The sequence below is a fragment of the Salvelinus sp. IW2-2015 genome, linkage group LG5, assembly GCF_002910315.2.
Source record: "Salvelinus sp. IW2-2015 linkage group LG5, ASM291031v2, whole genome shotgun sequence".
Classification (NCBI taxonomy): Eukaryota; Metazoa; Chordata; class Actinopteri; order Salmoniformes; family Salmonidae; genus Salvelinus; species Salvelinus sp. IW2-2015.
In genome coordinates, this window is record NC_036844.1 from 19,762,175 (window position 1) to 19,783,744 (window position 21,570).

Below are 21,570 nucleotides of genomic sequence, written 5' to 3' on the forward strand. Positions count from 1 at the left end.
CCCAGCCCCAGCCCCAGCCCCAGCCCCAGCTCCAGCCCCAGCCCCAGCTCCAGCCCCAGCCCCAGCTCCAGCCCCAGCTCCAGCCCCAACTCCGGGTGGGATGTCTGGAAAAGCCATACTGGTGTATCCTCCTGCCTGGTCTCGCTCTCTCAACTCTCTCTCTCTCGCCCCCTCCTCTCTCTCTAAATAAAACAGAAACGATCCTAATCTGTCAAGTTCATCAGATAGTGTTACGCTCCTGGAGGCACTACTCGTTCCCAGCCTCCCCTGCAGGAGAGGGCACGCCTTGAGTGTTACTTTATTTATGCAGACATCCCATTTCTGTCAACTGAAACGAAAACAATGATGGGAGACAAGCGAGGAAAGCTGGAACTGCTGAGAGGGCAGACATGTTTACACTCTGTGAGAGGGGAGGGGGAGGAGGTGAGAAGAGGAGGAGGGGAGAGAGATGGATTTTAAAATACTCCCACTGTTGATACATTGTACTCTTAGAGAGAAATTGATGTTAAGGTGTGCAGCAATGGAGTTGTATCTTGTGGGATGTGTTTGCCACTCACTGTTGGTCAGTATCTGAGAGATCTGTCTCCGTGTTACCCAAGATGCCTTGTGTGCTTGAGGAAAAAGATCCCTTCGATAATGGACTCGTCCAGTCCTCAAAGCACACACTCTAACAAATATATATATATTCCATTTAGCAGACGCTTTTATTCAAAGCGACTTCAAGTCATGCATGCATACATTTACACATGGGTGGCCCTGGGAATCGAACTAACAACCCTGGCAGTGTAAGCACCATGATCTACTAACTAAGCAACAGAGGTCTACACAGTCAAACATTAAACGTGTGATAAATGTACCTGTTTCTCAACTTTGTAAAGTGGGGTTCTTCCTTGTGAAAAATGGAGGGACTACCTGGACTAGTCCAATAACAAACACCAATTTTTTTTTTTTTTTTCACAAATAGATTGAAAGTTCTGAAAAATCTATAGATATTTATTTTAAAACAGAGTATAAAATACCAACCATGCTAAAAGGGCTTATTTAAACAAATAAAACAGATAGCATGCCTAAACAGATAGCAGATAGCATGCCTAGCTTCCTCTATCCCCATGTTGAATGCTCTCTACCAAATAGTTTTCGGACATCATGAATAAAGCAGGAATAATCATTGAGGTGTGGTACAGTAGTGAGTGAGGCCTAAACATCCAACACAAGACAAGACAATAAACCAAGACAAGATCAACTATTAGCAAATGCAGTTGATAGCTAAAGTGCAATGGATAAGCTATGATATATATATTGCGTAATCTGGGCCCAGTTCAACAAGTTCATTGACATCAACACTAACAGTTTTGAAACAGTTTTCAAGTTCATTCGCATTAACACATTAACCTCCACACAATCCAAACGGTTTAAGAGCAAACATTAAGATTGAATCTCTTCTCTCTTCTCTCCCTCCCTCCAGAGGAGCCCAGTATGTGTTACTTCTACGATGGTGACGGAGTGTGTGAGGACTTTGAGCGGGAGACCAGCGTGAGGGACTGTGGCCTGTATACCCCCAGTGGCTTCTTGGACCAGTGGGCCACAGCCGTGCACGTCTCCCACCAGGAGAGTCTCTATTGCCCTGGCGAGGTGGCCGCCGGCTATCCTGCTGTCACTAAGGTACTTCCTTAATGTTATAAAAAAAAAAATTAGCCCTTTTTCGTGGTATCCAATTGGTAGTTACAGTCTTGTCCCATCCCGTACGGACTTGGGAGAGGCGTGCGTCCTCCGAAACATAACCCAGCCAAGCCACACTGCTTCTTGACACAATGCCGACTTAACCCGGAAGCTAGCCACACCAATGTGTTGGAGGAAACACTGTGCACCTGAAAACCATGTCAGCGTGCACTGCACCCGGCCTGCCAAAGGAGTCACTAGTGTGAGATGGGACATGGACATCCCTGCCAACCAAACCCTCCCCTAACCCGGACAACGCTGGGCCAATTGTGCACCGCACCATGGGTCTCCCGGTTGCGGCCGGCTGCAACAGAGCCTGGACTTGAACCCAAGATCTCTAGTGGCACAGCTAGCACTGCAGTGCCTTAAACTACTGCGCCACTTGGGAGGTCCAGGTACTTCCTTAATGTACATCCATAATCTACGCCACACCACATTATAGGTAGTGTTCAATAGGGCACTCAACAGAAAACATTTTAAACACTTTGCAGCAAAATTGGTGTTTGTTATTGGACTAGTCCAGGTAGTCCCTCCATTTTTCAGCACCAAGTGGTTTTAACAATGACATGGTTTTCCATAAGTGGTTATGACAGACAGATAATGGTAGCCAATTTAATGTGTACATGCCACCTCACATTACCTCGTTGAATATTTTTGGTACAATTATTTAGCTACTTATGAATGTCTGTATCTGTTACTGTGAGCTGAGTCTATGTTCAGGGGCTTGTAAGGTCACGAAGACAACGGATGTCTACACTTCACCTTGACAGGCCCCCATGATGTCAGCATTTTGTTTGGGAAGTTTATTGCGCTTTCTCATCTCAGAAGTCTCCAGCTTTTCTTTTTTGGGGGGAGGAAACTGAGCCCGAAAAGCTCTTGAAAACGTTATCTGATTCATTTTTGGCCCCGGGGTGTTGTAAAGAGAGAGCTGTCTGTTGTCTGAGGTGAAGTTTATAGCTTTCATTAATGTAATGCTTACGGAGGACAGGGGAAGATGTCATTGAGTCCACTCAGAGACTCTGGGACAATTGATCTGTTGCTGTCGCGGGACACAGGGAATCACTGAGTGCCAAAAACACACTACACAGAGAACAACTGCATCAGGTTCTTCCCTACTCAACCTCTCTCTGTTCTACAGGACATTACCACAGTGTTATTTGATTGAATGATTAATACAGTGTTATTTGATTGGAGGAAGGGATTATTAATGCGTCATTTGTTTGGACGCAGGGAGTATTAATGTGTTATGATTGGACATAATGCAGGACATATGGGCTGATATGTAACTGACGTTTTGTATTATTAGTATTAGGGAAAGGGAAAGGGGGGTATCTAGTCAGTTGTCCAACTGAATGTATTCAACTGAAATGTGTCATCTGCATTCCCCTCTGAATGAGAGGTGAAGGGGGCTGCCTTAATAGACATCCACATCTTTGGCGCCCGGGGAACAGTTATATTATAAGTATTTACAGTGCATTCGGAAAGTATTCAGACACCTTGACTTTTTCCAAATGTTGTTACGTTACAGCCTTATTCTAAAATTGATTAAATTCATTGTTTTCCTTATCAATCTACACAAAATACCCCATAACGACAAAGCAATTATTTGCAAATTCATTAACTGAAGAATCACATTTACATGAGTATTCAGACCCTTTGCTCAGTACTTTGTTGAAGAACCCATGGCAGCGATTACTGCCTTGAGTCTTATTGGGTATGATGCTACAAGCTTGGCACACCTGTATTTGGGGAGTGTCTCCCATTCTTCTCTGTAGAGCCTCTCAAGCTCTGTCAGGTTGGATGGCGAGCGTCGCTGCACAGCTATTTTCAGGTCTCTCCGGAGATGTTTGATCAGGTTCAAGTCCGGGCTCTGGCTGGGCCACTCAAGGACATTCAGAGACTTGTCCCGAAGCCACTCCTACGTTGTCTTGGCTGTGTGCTTAGGGTAGTTGTACTGTTGGAAGGTGAACCTTCGCCCCAGTGTGAGGTCCTGTGCGCTTTGGAGCAGGTTTTCATCAAAGCTCTCTCTTTGCTCCATTCATCTTTCCCTCGATCCTAACAAGTCTCCCAGTCCCTGCCGCTGAAAAAACGTCATGATGCTGCCACCACCATGCTTCACCATAGGGATGGTGCCGGGTTTCCACCAGACGTGACGCTTGGCATTCAGAAGAGCTCTAGAGCTCTGTCAGACTGACCATCGGGTTCTTGGTCACCTCCGAATTTTTGGTACCCTTTCCCAGTTCATCCTGACTTAAGGACCTTGTGCCTGCGGTTCCAGTGTTTTAAAACCCTCGGATGAAAAATGCTGGGTTCAGCTCATCTGCCATGCCTTTACTATTGATTTTAACAGTAATGCCTACTTTTCAGCACAGGCCTCCCCAACCTGTCCGACTTCCCTCAAACTTCCCAGACTTGGCACGCACACATTCTCTTTGATCCGGCCTGTTCTCTCAGAGATAATATCTCCCACAGTCAAGATGACAATAAAGCCGTCTCCCAAAATTACAGTACCCAGCTTCCTCTTTGTATGGAACACACGCCCCACACACAATATCCCCCTGCCTTCTCCTCTTTCCCCAAACAAAGACCAAGGAGATGACATGTTCTGAATTCCTGTCTACCGTAACCAGAGCATCTAAGGTTTATTGGTACCAGAAGCGACTTCCACCGAATCGAGTTTGCTCGTCAACATTTCCCTCCACTTCAAGTCTGATTGGGCGTATTGTGTAGTTCTGCTCCCCGCAGTGGGTTGCTACTGTACTATAGCAATGTTGTTTGCCCTTAACTATACAGTTACACATATAGGTAGGAAAAGTTAGGTGTAACATAGGTGTAACAGCTTCTATTGCAGCGATGGTGCCTTGCTTATACATAGACTTTGTTTTCTTTCATTACATTAATGTTTACTACAAAGTGTAGACATAACAGGTTTAGCAGAAACCGACAATGGTAGAGTATGTACTATCTACTCTGTGAGGCTGAACTTGACATGTCACGGCTTGGAGCTGTGTGGTCATGGGAACAAGTTTGGAGAAGAGTGCATGGAACCATGGACCCTTCTGATCTTGGTCATCAGTGGTAAACAAGGGAAAGGGCCTCACATGCTAGCAGGCCAAGTGCATCATGGGCAACGATACTGTAGTTACTGGGTATCTAACTCCAGTTCTATGAGTGAAGCAGTTTACCATGCTGCTTAAGCAGCCAATAGCCAGATAAAAAAAATCTTCAGGTGCTCCAGCCAATTTGAGCACTGTTTCCCCTATATATTGGAGCACATCCCCTTACTCAGCCTCTTGAAAAGGCTTTTAGCGAGACCCCGGGAGCCGGGAAGGGCCCGAAGCCCTATAGGGCTCCGCTTCCCTCATAGAACTGGAGTACATACCCAGTAACTATTGTTCTATATCGTAAAGCTCTGCCCCATAGGGAAGCTTTGCTCCTATTGGTTTAGGGCAGAGACAGATCAGTGTACTCCCTGCCGGTCCCAACACTTCCCACATAATGAAAAAGTCAGGCCCAGCACTGGCTGGGATCAAGTACAACAGTGCGTAGCACAATAGTGCTAACAACTGCTGTGTCCTCAGTCAACCCGCGGCACCTAGTCAAAGTCTGGTGGGCAGAAAGGGTCATGGACTGAACTGAATTCAGCAGACAGTAATCATGACATATATGCCCCACATGGGGCCTGCCCAGGAAATCCCGGCAGCCCACCAACACGCTCCCTTAGCCTAAGTCATCTCCTTAGCGACACTGAGTACAAACTGAGCAAGAGACCCCGAAGACATATCCAAAAGATAGAAATGGACAAAGGGGCAAGGCATCGACCACGACGCTGCCACACAAATATCCTCGACCCCCACACCCCTAAAAAGGGCAGAGGCGACCACAACTCCACGTGTGGACTGGGTCCTGATGCCAGAAGGTAAGGGACGCGCCGCAGTCTCATAGGCTAATGACGTCACGAAGCCAGTGAAAAACAACTGCTGCTTGGAAAGTGTCTGACCAGGCGCAGCAGCGCCATAGCACAAAAACAGCATAGCACACAAACAGCATAGCACACAAACAGCATAGCACACAAACAGCATAGCACACAAACAGCATAGCACACAAACAGCATTCCACTAACCTCACCAAAGCTCGGAAAGGGTACAGGTGATGGAGCCACACCTCTCATTCCCTAGCATATGGGGGAGTGGAGAATTCCACAGCTCAAATATCTGCCATCTATAAGAGCTCTTGATAATCTTAGGTGTGAACGCCGGATTAGGACGCAACACCGCCCTGTTCAGATCGCCATTAATGGTAAGGCAGTCGGGTCGTGTCGACAGAGTTCACAAATCACTGACACGCTTGGCAGCTCTCAGGGCAAGCAACGATGGTGTCTTCAAGGACAGGATCTTCAAAAGGATCTGGGCAAATTGCTCGAAAGGCAGCCCACAGAGCCTCAAGCACCAAAGCCAAATCCCACTGCGGAGCCGCCGCGCCTCCAACAGAAAACGTTTCACGAGTGGGTGGCTAAAAACAGACACACCGCCAAAGCCTTCATGACAGGCAGAAATTGCTGAGGCATACACCTTAATGGTGGACCACGAACGTTGCTTGTCAAAGAGAAATTGCAGGAAAGAGAGAACACTCTCCACAGAGCAACGCAAAGGGTAGACGGTCTCCTTGTCGCACCAGTGCATGAACACACCTCACTTACCAGCGTAAGTCTTGGACAGTCCCAATGACCCTGTATCATGATGATAACAGTAGTCGATAAATCACAGAGAGGGCGTGGACAACAGAAAGAGGCTGAATTACAGAACAACTGGTCATCAAATCCTCGTTACGCTCCCTCCGCATCCAGTTAGATGCGGCGTCGCTTCTGGAAACCTCAGGGCTCGTTCTGGGCTGCTGGGCAGACAGGGCAGCCACTGGCCTTGGTGTAGACGTGGAGGCTGTCACAGATGCACCGGGGGACACCGTTTGATGGCTCGACGATATGCCGCAGATCCAGGCTGGGCGTTCATTGAGATAGAAGCAGAGAGAGCCGACTGTTGGTGGGGCACCGCCACTTTGGCCAGAGGCAGGTGTCTGGACAGCTGCTGCTTCTCCTCCTCCAACTTACCAAAATGCTTCGTAGCTTGGGGGCTTTGAGCAGAAGGGTTTTGTCAGCCTCGTTAATGGCTGCGACAACTGCCTGTGCACCGAGCGTGTAACTCAGGGGTAGGTAACCTTGGCTTTGGAGTGCCGCAGGCACTTCATGTTTTTGATTTATCCAACCTGGAAGACCAGGGTTACCTACCCCTGTTGTAGCTCATCTCTGCCATCTGCACCGTGAAACAATTCTTCAGCATGGGCAGAGAGGGCTTCATGATGTCCCAATAACTTGTACTCAGGATGAGGTAAGTGGCCATGGCTGAGGGATGCTGTGGGCGATAACCCCCTGCCGTCCGTCCACCCTAGTGAATGTTGCGTAAGACTTGGAGAGCGCTTTTGCCATCAACGGCGAGCCCCAGGAGCCCTCCACATAACTGTTGAGCGAGAGCATGGCGGAAGCCAAGGGGTCTGTTTCCATGGCTGGTGAGGCAGAGGGAGGGGGTTCCCGAGTCGCTTGGTGGTCCAATTAATGAGCCCCAACATTTTGTGGCGCAGAGAGGCCGAGAGAGTGGACAATTGGGCTGATGAAATGTCAGAGCCAGCGTCATCCACATCCTTAAACAGTGCAGTTCCACTGCTATGCCTCCCTTTCCCCAAGGGAGGAGAGGGACCGCGTCCCTGGGTCAATGTTGGCAACTGCTCCATAGAAGTGTCACCGGTATCCCCATCAACCGTCATTATAATCAATATTGATGATAATGAGAAGCCCTCGGAGAAGTCCTCAAAATCTTAGACTACCGAGAGTACATCCTTGAGAGGGACCTCCTGTCAGACGCTGCTGTCAGACGCTGCTGTCCCACATTCACAGGCCAGCAACATGAAGCTGGCGCATACGAGGGGGGGGGGGGAGTCCTGAACGCCACTCTGGGTTGCCAAAAAGTGTGAAGCAGCTACACAGAGCTCTTAAAATAGTTTTTTGTTGTAGTTTGCTCATAGGGCCGACGCCAAAGGTCTAGAGACTTGAATGTCTTGAATCTTCTTCAGTCTCGCAAGTGCATCATTTCTTTTCAGGCTATTGGCTGCCTAGGCAGTGGGGTAAACCAATAGGAGTGCATTCCCCCTATGAGGTGGAGCTTCACGATATAGAAATATGTTTGATGTCACTTAGTGTGGGTAACTGTGGAAGGCTCCTGGCTCCAAGCACTCTTGTTGTTGTTTTCTACCACACTTGTTGTATCCTCCACCATGTTCGGGTGGTGTCGGGCCACGTAACATTCTGCATGTCTGCACCTGAACAGATACAGTAGAATAGATTAACTTCATAGAGGAAGTTCAGGGCAAACTTTGCCAAGCAAGTCAATGGTGGATCCTTCTCATCCACACACTGAGATAAACTCTGTCAGCTTCCTCCCTTCCTTTGGGTGAGCAACACCCTCCCAGCACCAGGCCAGACAGTACAGTACATGAGGAACAAATCATTCCCCCTGAAGATGCATACACTGTCTATCAGTCTGGCCGTCGGGGCCAAAACGGGCAGAGAAATGATATAACGCAGCATGTAAAGCCTTGTACTTAGGAACAAAAATATACACCGCCACTGTGCGTAACAGCTGAGAGCTGAGTAACCTGCATTCTTTCTCCCCACGGAAAGAAATCAGCCATTCCCTTGCCAAGAGTGACACGCATCTATCAGAGGGCCGCTGAGCGTGGCTACCGGGTCCGCCTGTTGACTTTTATAGCTCCCACGGGCTGTTGGAGGGCAGGGCCCACGTTCTGTTTGATTTTCTTTCCTAGTTTTTTTCTTCTCTCCATCAGTTTTATCATGTTGGTTGCACAGTGTGCCGATTGTGCAGGAGGGGAACTTACTGCATCCAGAATGAATGTGAAAGTGACACTCCACTGAGATGTCTTGCACCCTGAGAATGTGCAAAGGGCACATGAGATGGAGGGACAGAGAGAGAGGGGGAGAGTCAGACAGAGAGAGACAGAAAGAGAGAGAGACAGAGCGAGTGTGTGAGAATGAAAGATGAAGGAATAACAAAGCGAACGAGGTACAGAAAAAGGATGTGAGACAAAGACAGACAGTGAGAAAGAGAGAGAGAGAGAAACAGACAGACAGAGAGGAGAGGAAGAAGGCAGACAGTCTTTCTTTGTACTGTGTGCTTTGCTTTCGTCACCAGCCCTGTTCCCTTCCCTAAAGACCTCAGACAGTTTGTTAATGGATTATGTCTGCTATCAATTTGATCCTAGCGAATGATGTCTGAACCCAGTAACACTATGAGGTGCAGCACTTTAGACGCGCACATACACTACATGGCCAAAGTATGTGAACACCCCTTCAAATAAGTGGATTCGGCTATTTCAGCCACACCAATTGCCGAGCACACAGCCACACAAGCTCACAGAACAGGACCGCGAGTGCTGAAGCGCATAGCGCATAAAAATCGTCTCTCCTCGGTTGCAACACTCATTACCGAGTTCCAAACTGCCTCTGGAAGCAACGTCAGCACAACTGTTTGTTGGGAGCTTCATGAATTGGGTTTCCATGGCCGAGCAGCTGCACACAAGCCTAAGATCACCATGCTCAATGCCAGGTGTCGGCTAAAGTGTTGTAAAGCTCACCACCATTGGACTCTGGAGCTGTGGAAACACTTTCTTTGGAGTGATGAATCACACTTCACCATCTGGCCAGGAGAACGCTACCTGCCCCAATGCATAGTGCAAACTGTAAAGTTTGGTGGAGGAGGAATAATGGTCTGGGGCTGTTTTTCATGGTTCGGGCTAGACCCCTTAGTTCCAATGAAGGGAATCTTAACACTACAGCATACAATTAAATTCTAAACAGGGGTACACGCAATGCCGTCGAGGGTACGCCAAATAAAAATGTGATTCACATGTATTTATTTTTTCACATTTTCAAACAGTCCATTTTTATTTTCCAAAGGGGCTATACATTTGGGTGAGGTTTTTCTCTCGCCTGAGTAGCCTCGTTTCACTGCCAAAAATGTAAATTAAACCATCTAGTGTTCAGCAAAATAACAAAACAATGTCAAATACAGGTAGCCTAGTCAAATAATTAACATCCAATAACATTAACCGTTACTCTCTCGTGGGAATTCCACTAACGCGCTAGTGGTATGTAGCCAAATGTAGCTGCTGCTCATTCAGTTTGCTCGAAAATGGATAAATGGTTAAGAAAAAGTAAGGCTCGCGTCCATAGAGACACATACCAGCTCTACTGGTAGTACTGCTACTACCAGCCGTATTACACCTGTACCTGTCGACGACACAAGTTGTTCTGCTTCCACGAGCACATCCAACGCTAGCATCAGTAATTCTACATTTGATGTTAGCCCAGCTAGCATGGACACTGACAGTTGTGAATCTGATGCAGCTGAAGAGCTACTGCCCCCTTACCCAGGAAAGCACCGAACAACAGACAGGGACGTTGCACAATCGAAGAGGCGCAAATATGATGAGAACTACATTGATTTGGGCTTCACTTATATTGGGAGTAGTGCCTTTCCTCAGCCACAGTGTGTTATATGTGCAAAAGTACTATCTCACAACTCGATGAAACCTTCACTCTTGCGGACTTAATTCTTCCTGCTGAAGCGGATATGGCTGGGACAATTCTGGGGAAAAGGCCCAAAAAACTATACAGACAATGTCTTCATCAAACAACACGGTTTCACAACGCATCAGTGACATGGCAGGAGATGTTTTGAAACAATTACTGCTTTGCATACAAGCCAGTGAATTCTATGCATTACAGCTAGATGAGTCAACAGAAGTGGCGGGCCTGGCACAGCTCCTGGTATATGTCTGTTACATTTATGGGGGGTCAATTAAGGAAGACATCCTCTTCTGCAAACCACTGGAAACCAGGACAACAGTAGAGGATATTTTTAAAGTACTGGACAGCTTTGTGACATCAAATGGACTTTGTTGGTCAAGATATGTTGGTATCTGTACTGATGGCGCAAAAGCCATGACAGGGAGACAGTGGAGTGGTAACACGCGTGCAAGCAGTTTCTCCCGACGCCACTTGGGTACACTGCAGCATCCACCGAGAGGCTCTTGCTGCCAAGGGAATGCCTGACAGCTTAAAATACGTTTTGGACACTACAGTGAAAATTGTTAACTTTGTTAAAGCAAGGCCCCTGAACTCTTGTGTATTTTCTGCACTATGCAATGATATGGGCAGCAACCATGTAACGGTTTTACAACATGCGCTGGTTATCAAGGGGCAAAGTATTGACACGTTTTTTAAAATTGAGAGACGAGCTTAAAGTTTTCTTTACTGACCATAATTTTCACTTGTCTGACCACTTGCACGATGACGAGTTTCTTACACGACTGGCCTATCTGGGTGATGTTTTTTCTCGCCTGAATCATCTAAAGCTAGGATTACAGGGACTCTCCGCAACTATATTCAATGTGTGGGACAAAATTGAGGTTATGATTAAGAAGTTGGAGCTCTTCTCTGTTTGCAGTAACAAGGACAACACACAGGTATTTCCATCATTGTATGATTTTTTTGTGTGCAAATGAACTCAAGCTTACGGACAATGTCAAATGTGATATAGCGAAGTACCTGAGTGAGTTGGGTGTGCAATTACGCAGGTGCTTTCCCGAAACGGATGACACAAACAACTGGATTCGTTATCCCTTTCATATTTAATCAGAAGCCACTGCCAGATTTCTGGATAGGACTGCTCTCAGAGTATCCTGCCTTGGCAAATCGTGCTGTTAAGACACTGATGCCCTTTGCAACCACGTACCTATGTGAGAGTGGATTCTCGGCCCTCACTAGCATGAAAACTAAATACAGGCACAGACCACGTGTGGAAAATGATTTAAGACTGAGACTCTCTCCAATACAACCCAACATTGCAGAGTTATGTGCATCCTTTCAAGCACACCCTTCTCATTAACCTGTGGTGAGTTATTCACAATTTTCAATGAAAAATAAGGTTTTATATGTAAAATTGTTAAATAAAGAGCAAAATTATTGATTATTATTATATTATTATTGGTGTCCTGGTCCTATAAGAGCTCTTTGTCACTTCCCACGAGCCGGGTTGTGACAAAAACTCACACTCATTCTTATGTTTCATAAATGTATCGTATAGTGTGTGTGTGGCAGGCTTACAATGATGGCAAAAAACAACATTTGAGAGTGTGCTGAACATGGTGCTAGAGGGGGTATGCAGCTGGAGGTTGAATGTTAGAAGGGGTACGGGACTATAAAAAGTTTGGGAACCATTGTTCTAGAGGATTCTGTGCTTCCAACTTTGTGGCAACAGTTTGGGGAAGGCTCTACTTGCTTCAGCATGACAATGCCCCTGTGCACAAAGCGAGGTCAATACAGAAATGGTTTGTTGAGATCAGAGCGGAAAAACTTGACTGGCCTGCACAGAGCCCTGACCTCAACCCCGTCGAACACCACCTTTGGGATGAATTGGAACGCTGACTGTGAGCCAGGCCTAATCATCCAACATCAGTACTCTTGTGGCTGAATGGAAGCAAGTCCCCGCAGCAATGTTCCAACATCTAGTGGAAAGCCTTCCCAGAAGAGTGGAGGCTGTTATACGGTAGCAGCAAAGGGGTGACCAACTCTATATTTATTGCCCATGATTTTGGAATGAGAAGTTTGACAAGCAGGAGTTCACATACTTTTGGCCATGTAGTATACGCATCTTCTGGCAAATACCACGGCATGGAATGAACATTTCAGAACACATAATGGCCAAACCCCAATGTCACACCCCAAGGGCAGGCCTTATTGAATTCTTATCATCAGATCTAAAGTCATCACAAATGTGCCGTTTAATTTCATTAAAATACCATAAAGACAAGAGATAGAATAAACTGACGCATTAATGCAATTTGGGGGTTGATAAGTGTTAATGATGATACAAATCAGTGGAGGCTGCTGAGGGGAGGATGGCTCATATTAATGTCTGGAATGCAGCTAATGGAATGGCATCAAACAGATGGAAACCATGTGTTTGATGTATTTGATACCATTCCACTCATTCCCCTCCAGCCATTACCACAATCCCATCCTCCCCAGTTAAGGTGCCACCAGCCTCCTGTGACCCAAATCTGCCTCCTTGAACATTTGAAATGTCTTTCTTGGCCAATTCATCTGTACTGCTAGCTTAATCTTTTGTTGTACAATGTTGATGTAACTTAACTTGATGCATAAACAAGACCAGTGTTGAGGGGCTGCTTTTGTAAGCTCCTTAACGTATGTTCTTGCTTTCCCATGGAACACACAAATCCATGTACACCACACGACGACTCCACGCACGCACGCACGCACGCACGCCCGCACGCACGCACGCACGCACACACCACACACACACCACACCACACACACACCACACCACACACACACCACACACACACACACACACACACCACACACACACACACACACACACACACACACACACACACGCATACAACACAGGAGGTTGGTGGCACCTATAATGGGGAGATTGGGCTCGTGTTAAGGACTGGAGCTGAATAAGTGGAATGGTATCAAATACCGTACATCGAACACTGGTTTCCATGTGTTTGATTCCATTTGTGCCATTCTAAACATTATTATGAGAGTATTCTCCCCTCGGCAGCCTCCTTTGACATACACATACACACACAGACCGGACCCCCCCCCCCCCCCCCCCAGCAGCAGCAGCTACAGTCGACCAGGATTATAGTGGTGGTCCCCCGAGGATTCCATGTACCACTCCTGACTTTGTGCAGAGGAACATAATGTTCACACACAGTAACACCATGGTATAATTATTTTAGCTGGGTTAAATCCAGGGGGGGGGGGGTAATTCATTGGGGAATTGGGCTCAGAGCTAGCAACCAGCAGCGCATATTACAGTAAACCATTTAATGTTGAGCCAGGTGATTTCTCAGGGGATGGATGCTGCCCAGCAATCTCTGACGCAACCCCGGTCCAGAGCCCTAGAGAACCCCAGTCTTTCAATAATGGATCCCAGGCAGACTACAGGATAACATTAGGAGCAGTCCGATCACGCCACGAATAATCACCTGGATAGGACGCTGAAACCCAGGCATTTAACACATCACACAAATATATGTGCACTGGCAGGGAGTTATGGAAGCTATAGATAGAGCTTCCATCTCGCAGGAATCTAAGACAGCGCAGCCCTTCAGGTAACTCACCATAACTAGAAGAGCAGGAGAGAAGAAAATGAGAGAAGAGGAGGAGTAGAAAAGAGTGTACGGCTAGTAAAAAGCAGGAAACATTCACCGGAGTAGTTTTGTTCCGAGTCCCAGAAGTGCAGCGTACGCAGGCAGCTACACACACCAGCTGTAGCTGACAGCTCCGTGCTGTTCTCTCACTGAGGAGCTACAAGGAAGACCACGTTTCCCTCGCGCTATAAACCCATTCCAAACCACACTCCTCATCAGGCTCGCAGACAGTGACATAAGCATGTGGTAACATAAAATAAAAACGAATGACGTTCCGACGTTCTCCCGTTTCAATTATCATTAAGGGACCATCTGGACACCCCGTCAGGTCGGGTTCTGGAGGTATCAGCAGCCCCTATTTACATTTCCAGCTGTTAACACGTAGTGTTGGACCCGTTGAGTGAAGGACATTGATGTGACGGTGGAATTTTGACAGAAAAGGCGAGGAATCCATCGCCATCTGAATCAATCTGCGATCGGCTGGTTGGCCTGCCACTGGTGCACCCACCAACCCTGCTTCTGTGGTCTCAGCACCAGCCACTGCTTAGGTCTTGACAGATGAGATCAGGGGAGTAGGTGGACCACACTATTGCTTTGCCCTCAGCTTACTCGCTGGGCTGTGGAGGCTGGAGCATGGCCGTATAAGCCCCGTTATTAGCTCAGTGGCCAATGGGACTGTGCGCCTGGCTGTAAGGGTGGGGCCGCGGAGCCATTTCTCCTCTGTGACAGGACATTACCTCACATATCAGGCACTCACCAGCATCCAGTAAACGATGGTGGTTTGAACCTCGCACAGGACTCGACCTGCAAATGTCTCACAGATGCTCACTCCTTCCGGCCCGATGGAGCTCTAATTTATGCAAATTTTCACAAAACAAAGCGGGGATGAACAAAAAAGAAAAGAAAAAGAAGCCAAGCAGCTGTTTACTGAATGTGTTTCGATGAAATAAATAAACACATTTGGGAGCCGTGGCCAAATAAGAAAAATCCGCTCCCCAAATGTGCTGTAATGTGTGTTGAATCCAGTGTACATAGGGAGGGGCAGGCGGGCGGAGAGGAAACCAGAGGTAGTCAGCTAGGGCGCCGTGTTCCAAAGCTTCACTTTTCATGACCAATCCTGAGAGGCCAAATGGGGTCACCCCTCGCCCTGAATAGGCCTTTCATGAGCTGCATTTACAATACACAGGAGCAGAATATGGACCGTTCTGTTGAGAAGCAACATAGCAACATTTTTGGCTTGTTTAGATGCCATTTATACATATCAATGTAAAGTTTTACATGTATGGGCTATTTTCAACAGATGAACTGAAGCAGCCATGAGTAGTCCGAGAGATGCTGCAGGTACTCTCCTCTGCAGGATGACCATGAGGTTAGAGAGAAAGAGGAAGTGTGACATCACTCTGCAGCAAGAGTGGGCTGCTCTTGGGTGGCTGAGGTTACTGTTGGGTTTGGGGTTAGACTTGGGGTCTCTCTGTTCCAGCTAGCCTGCCTGTGTGTTTATAGCTATAAACCTGGGATTGGGGTTGGTAGGACATGGTTGTGGCCCTCTCTCTTCCATCTTGACTGTGTGTTTCGGTCTAAGGCTGAGGTTGGTTGTTATGGTTGGTGCCTCTCTGTACTCCCAGCCTGGCTGTGTGTGTCTAGTGTAAAGGTGAGGTTGGTGCTATGGTTCTCTTTCTCTCTCCCACTGGCAGCCGATCTCCAGCGCAGCGGGAAACGCCATGGTAGAGGCAGATTAAGCAATTAAGACCATCATTATTTCTTTGGCTCTGTGTTTTTTTTCTCTCCCTCTTTCTCTCTACGTCTTTCGTCTTTCGTGGGGGATCATTTTGAGAACAGGCGCTAATAGGCAGACTGTCCCATTTGCTGCTCCATGCTCTCTCCTGCTCTCTCTCCTGCTCTCTCTCTCTCACTTCTCTCTCTCTCTCTCTCTCTCTCTCTCTCTCTCTCTCTCTCTCTCTCTCTCTCTCTCTCTCTCTCTCTCCCCTCTTCCTGCTCTCTTCCTCTCTCTCTTCTCCCCGCTCTCTCTCTCTCTCTGTCTCTCTCTCTCTCTCTCTCTCTCTCTCTCTCTCCTCTCTCTCTCTCTCTCTCTCCTCTCTCTCTCTCCTTCTCTCTCCTCTCGCTCTCTCTCTCTCTCTCTCTACCTCTTTTCTCTCTCTCCCTCTCTCCCTCTCTCTCTCTCTAAACACATCCCTGAATTATTGCCCTGGCTGCAAGAGCCTTCAAATGGAGCTTTCTCACGTAGCTTGTTACCGTGTGGTGGTTAGGGCAGCCAACCTGCATCCTTGGAATCTCTCTCTCTCTCACACAATGAGATTGCTCTGCTTGCTGCCTGACTCCCCTCGTCTCTTCTTTCCTCCTTTTATCTTAAGTGGTGATTTACAAACAACAGCATGTGTCTGCAGACCGGGGGCTGGCTGTTGTCTGCCATGCCGCCTCTCGTAAGCAGACAGCTGGTCTGAATGAAGGACCGGTGGAGGGTTAGAGGGGGGAAACACAACAGCGCAGAGCTTAGAGCACCTTCCTCAATGCTGCTGCTGTGTTGTTCAGGGAACCCTAGGCTTTAGGTTATTTGCTTGTAATTTACTTCCAAACACCCAGTTTGAGCTGCGCAGAGGCTGAAGGGACACAGGGGGTGAAGAGGGGTGGAGTGGAGGGGACAAGAAGGGGGTGCAGTGTTTGAGGATGAGAAACGGGTGCCGTCTTTCCCTCCTTCCTTCTGTTTATGCATATAGCAAGCCCCCCTTGAGACGTGTCAGTAAAAGCGGTCTGCGATCACGTGGCCTTATCTTTACGCTGATACAACGGTGATGAAACTGCAGAAGGTTGTAATCATCAAGACAATGTTATTCTCATCTTTTGTAACGCTTCAATGCTTTTCTTTGGTTCTTTCATTCTATATTTATTTCTCTCTTTCTCTGCCTCTCTTTCTCTCTCCCTCTCTCTTGCAACACAGAGACCTAAAATAGTATTTAGTCAACAACTCGTGCTGTAATGTTGTAGCTGTAGTCAACCAATTTAGTCGATCGGCGCGGGCAGAGGACTTTTTACTGCCATGACGAAAGGAGCGCAACAAAAGGGCTCTAAGTTTAGACTCCAGAGTGTTGTTCTTCCCTATCCTTTCCCTTTTCCGATGTACCCTCTCAAGTTGCGGTCTCCGACGTTTTATTGTCCGCCATTTGTTTTATTGCTGTATTTTTCCCTGTGTGTTGCTTATGTTAGAGACCTTGCTTGGTTCTCCTTGTGTTTACTCCATGATGCAAGGCCCCTGCTATGTGGTCCTCTGTGTGCTTCCGCTTAGACTCCCCCCATACCCCTCACACACACACACACACACACACAACACACACACACACACACACACACACACACAACAACACACACACACACACACACACACCACACACACACACACACACACACACACACACACACACACACACACACACACATATGTATACACTCACACACACACATTTCGTCGCCCCTCTACACACACACATACGCACGCAAACACGAGCGCACCCACACACCTCCTACCTAAAGGGTTAGTCCTTGGTTGAGGTTGCGGGCTATATTTACAACCTAATGACCAAATCAAAATGAATGACAAATCTTATTTGGACTAGTTTGACTCTTGCCATTGTACAGGAGGATGCGTGGGGAGTAACAGGATTTTTGGAGGCCTCGTGAATCCCCTCCTACCGCATTGCTCTTTATGGCTGTGTGTTAGAGAGGAGATTTTGGCATGTGATAACACTGCGCTGGCTCTGTCTGTTGAAAACGGTGGGTGTTATAAAAACACCCGGTGGTGGGGGGGCAGGGGGGGGACTCAGTGCCACCTGTGTTTACATAAATAAGTCATTGGTTTGGCTCGTGTTGGCTGTCACCTGTGCAATATTCACTCTGGTTGGTCTGCAGCAGAAGAGGAGCCCTAGCAACTCTCAATACAAGACCACCGGCAGACCCCAGTGCATTTTAAGGGAGAGCACCATGAAGATATCACCAAAAACCAACAAACACACGTGGGTCTGGGAACCTTTGTGAGCAGGTCTTTGCCACCTCAGCTCCCTCCTCTGTCCACCCATAACTGTCACATCGGCAGATCCAGGGGACAGATAGATTGCCTTGAAGGCTTCTGGGTAGTTTTCATCACGACAGCGGGTTGTCTACTAGGTGGACGTCTCTGGTATAAGGTGTCGGATTTCACTGGCATCCTTGGGAAACTGTCCTTGTGCCTGTGTCTGTACTCTTTCCCCCATCGCTATCTCCAACGTGGTTCACCAGCTTCTACGGGTTCAGATGACCCCCTGCACTGTGAAGAGAGACAACAAACACAAACAGCCTCATCTGTGCCATTCCTTACCTAAGCAGCCCTCATACAGAGGAAGGTGGAGAGGATGAAGTACATAGAGCTGTCAACTCATAAGGCCAGAAAGTGTTCAGGCCTTATGAGTTGACATCTGCTCTGAGTCTGAAAAGAGCTGGGATAGGGAGAGAAAGAAAGTGGAATGGGTGGAGGGTAGAGAGAGGGGTTTGTGGGAGAGAGAACGAAATGAGTGACGGAGAGGAATAAAAGGAGTGATGGATGAGAAGGATAAAAGGGAAGTAATGAGAAGAAGGAGTAAAAGGGAGTGATAGGAATAGGATAAAGGGAGTGATGGAACGAGAAGGATAAAAGGCAGTTGATGGATGAGAAGGATAAAAGGGAGTGATGGAGAGAAGGATAAAAGGGAGTGATGGAGAGAAGGATAAAAGGGAGTGATGGAGAGTGAGAGATTTAGAAAGAGAGAGATAAAGAGAGAGGATCAAAAGCTCCCCTCTCCACAGACTGACTGTTTAGTGCATTAACTTGCTTTGTGTGTTACACTGCCCCGCCATGTGTGCCGTGCTTGTTTTCCCTAGCAACTTCCTCACACTATTACAGAACTCCAGGAATGACCCTGTTGCCAGGGCTTTAAACACATCTCAACTTACGAGGCAACAAAATAAGAGAAACATCAGAGAAAAATAGACACTTTCTAATGATGCCAATTTACATTGACTTGATTCATAATCTGAAAATCAACATGCAAAATGTCTTGTTTCAGTAAAAGACAAAGAATATCTTACATTTTCAGAAACATTTCTTTTCCACAAAATGTGTGCAATTATTATGTGCAAATATTGTGAAATGTTTGGGGTAACTAACAATCTTCATCTCTCTTTCTCTCTCGCTCTCTCTCTCTGTGTCTCTCGATCTCTCTCTTTCTCTCTCTGTCTCTCTGTCTCTCTCTCTCTCTCTCTCTCTCTCTCTCTCTGTCTCTTTCTCTCTCTCTCTGTCTCTCTGTCTCTGTCTCTCTGTGTGTGTTATCAGACATGCCAGTCCAAGGTATTTGACCTTTCTGACGGAGTGTCCCAGTACGCCTGGTTCCCCTGCAGAGAGGCCCTGCAGTCCTCCAGATACCCTCAGTACTGGCTCAAGGTAGGTCACAGGCCAAAGGTTAAATATCATGGGATATGGGTGGGCGAAAGGCTGAGACTGACCCATGTGGACCTAAATCGTTTGGAAGATTTACGCAAAAGCTTAACTTACCTAAGCATTTCTCCAGATAGTCATCTGCCCTATATGAATGTGTATAGTGTTGATAGTTTAGAGCACTGAAAGTAAGTGTTCCCTCCTCGTCCAGGCCAACTTCTCCCACCCCATGGTGGCTGCTGCTGTGATAATCCACCTAGCTGCAGATGGTACGGGCTACATCGACCAGACGCAGTGCAACATCACTGTTAAACTGGTGGACACCAAGGAGGTCATCCACAGCTTAGGTCTGTAGATACAACCTACGGAACTGTAGAAGCATGGAAAGATCTCTTAAACACACTGTAGTCGTTGTTCGGAATCTCATATTGAACTATATCTCTGACTTCCCGCATTCCTCTTCATCCCTCCTACCTCTGTCTATCTCCTTCCTTCCCTCTCCCTGTTGCCTCCTTCCAGGCGATTGGCGTCTGAGCTGCAGGACCAACCCCCTGGTAATCCCAGTGAGCCATGACCTGAGTGTGGCCTTCTACCACACCAAGTCCATCCTGGTCGAGTTCCGCTCCCACCTGGTAGCCATCTCTGGCGTGGGCCTGCGCTCCTTCCAGTTCTTTGACCCAATCACCATCAGCGGGTGTCAGAGCAACGAGATCTACAACCCCATGGGTCAGAGGTGAGGAGGGGGCAGGGAGTTCACAGGGGGAGAAACGGGAGACACTGGAAGCTTTTCAAAGGATCACTGTTTTGCATGCATGTAGAAGGAAATGTGTAGGGAAATCTGTCAAGGAAATGTGCACATGAGCATGTGCACTTTCTCACACACACAACACACACACACACAACCACACACACACACACACACACACACACACACACACCAACACAAACCAGGCCTCAAAGAGTTTTGTCAGGGGGCTGTCATAAAAAATAGGGCCATTTGTGGCTTTTGTTGTTTGCCAGTGAAGCAAACGAGACAAGCTAATTGGATGGTGGGACTTATCTGCTCTCGACAGGAAATTGTTTGATGCCACAAAGACAAGTTGCCCTCCTCAGAGTTGTGACCCATTCTACTGTTACGGCTGTCTAATTCCTCCTCCTCGGATGAGGAGAAGGAGTAAGGGTCGGACCAAAACGCAGCGTTGTATGCAGACATAAAGATTTATTTACAGAACGACGAAACACGAAAAACACTTGGAAAATTACAAAACAATAAACGACGTAGACAGACCTGAACATGAAAACTTACATAGACACGAAGAACGCGCGAACAGGTAAGACTAGCCAAACGAACGAACAAACGAAACAGTCCCGTGTGGTGCAACAGACACAGACACAGGAACAATCACCCACAAACAAAGAGTGAGAACAGCCTACCTTAATATGGTTCTCAATCAGAGGAAACGTCAAACACCTGCCTCTAATTGAGAACCATATCAGGCAACACATTTAACCCAACATAGAAACACATAACATAGAATGCCCACCCCAACTCACGCCCTGACCAACTAAACACATACAAAAACAAGGAAAACAGGTCAGGAACGTGACATCTACTGAGTTGTCAAATTCAACAACTCACTTGGTGTCATTTAGCTTACTACTGATATGTGTGGTGGCATTTCTTCGGTTTGCTATAGAATATTTCGGTACTGAGTTCTGATACAGTAGATTTACTTAGCAAACATTCTGGATGCTCTGTAGACTACTAGCCCCAATTCCAACTAGCATACCATACCTGTAGCTCATTTCATTGTCTTAGTGAAGAAATCCTCCCTGGTCCATATAAAATTGAATCGATAGTTTATTAACACAATTGTAATAGATCACATGCAAGAAGCAAAAGCAATGAAGTAGATCTCTTTTGCAATAGACATTTCATCTCAATGAGACTAAACATGTGATGAATGAAGGTTCAAACCATTCAAACACATGTACTAGTGCACATTTCCTGTTGGACCGTTTGCGCGACAACTGGTTTGTATCCCAAATGGCACCCTATTCCCTACACAGTGCAC

At 47.1% G+C, this 21,570-nt stretch overlaps 1 pseudogene; it reads left to right on the plus strand.

Annotated features, from left to right (window-relative positions):
- Positions 1-21,570, plus strand: part of LOC111964529 (pappalysin-1-like) — a 101,187-nt pseudogene that overhangs the window by 37,328 nt on the left and 42,289 nt on the right.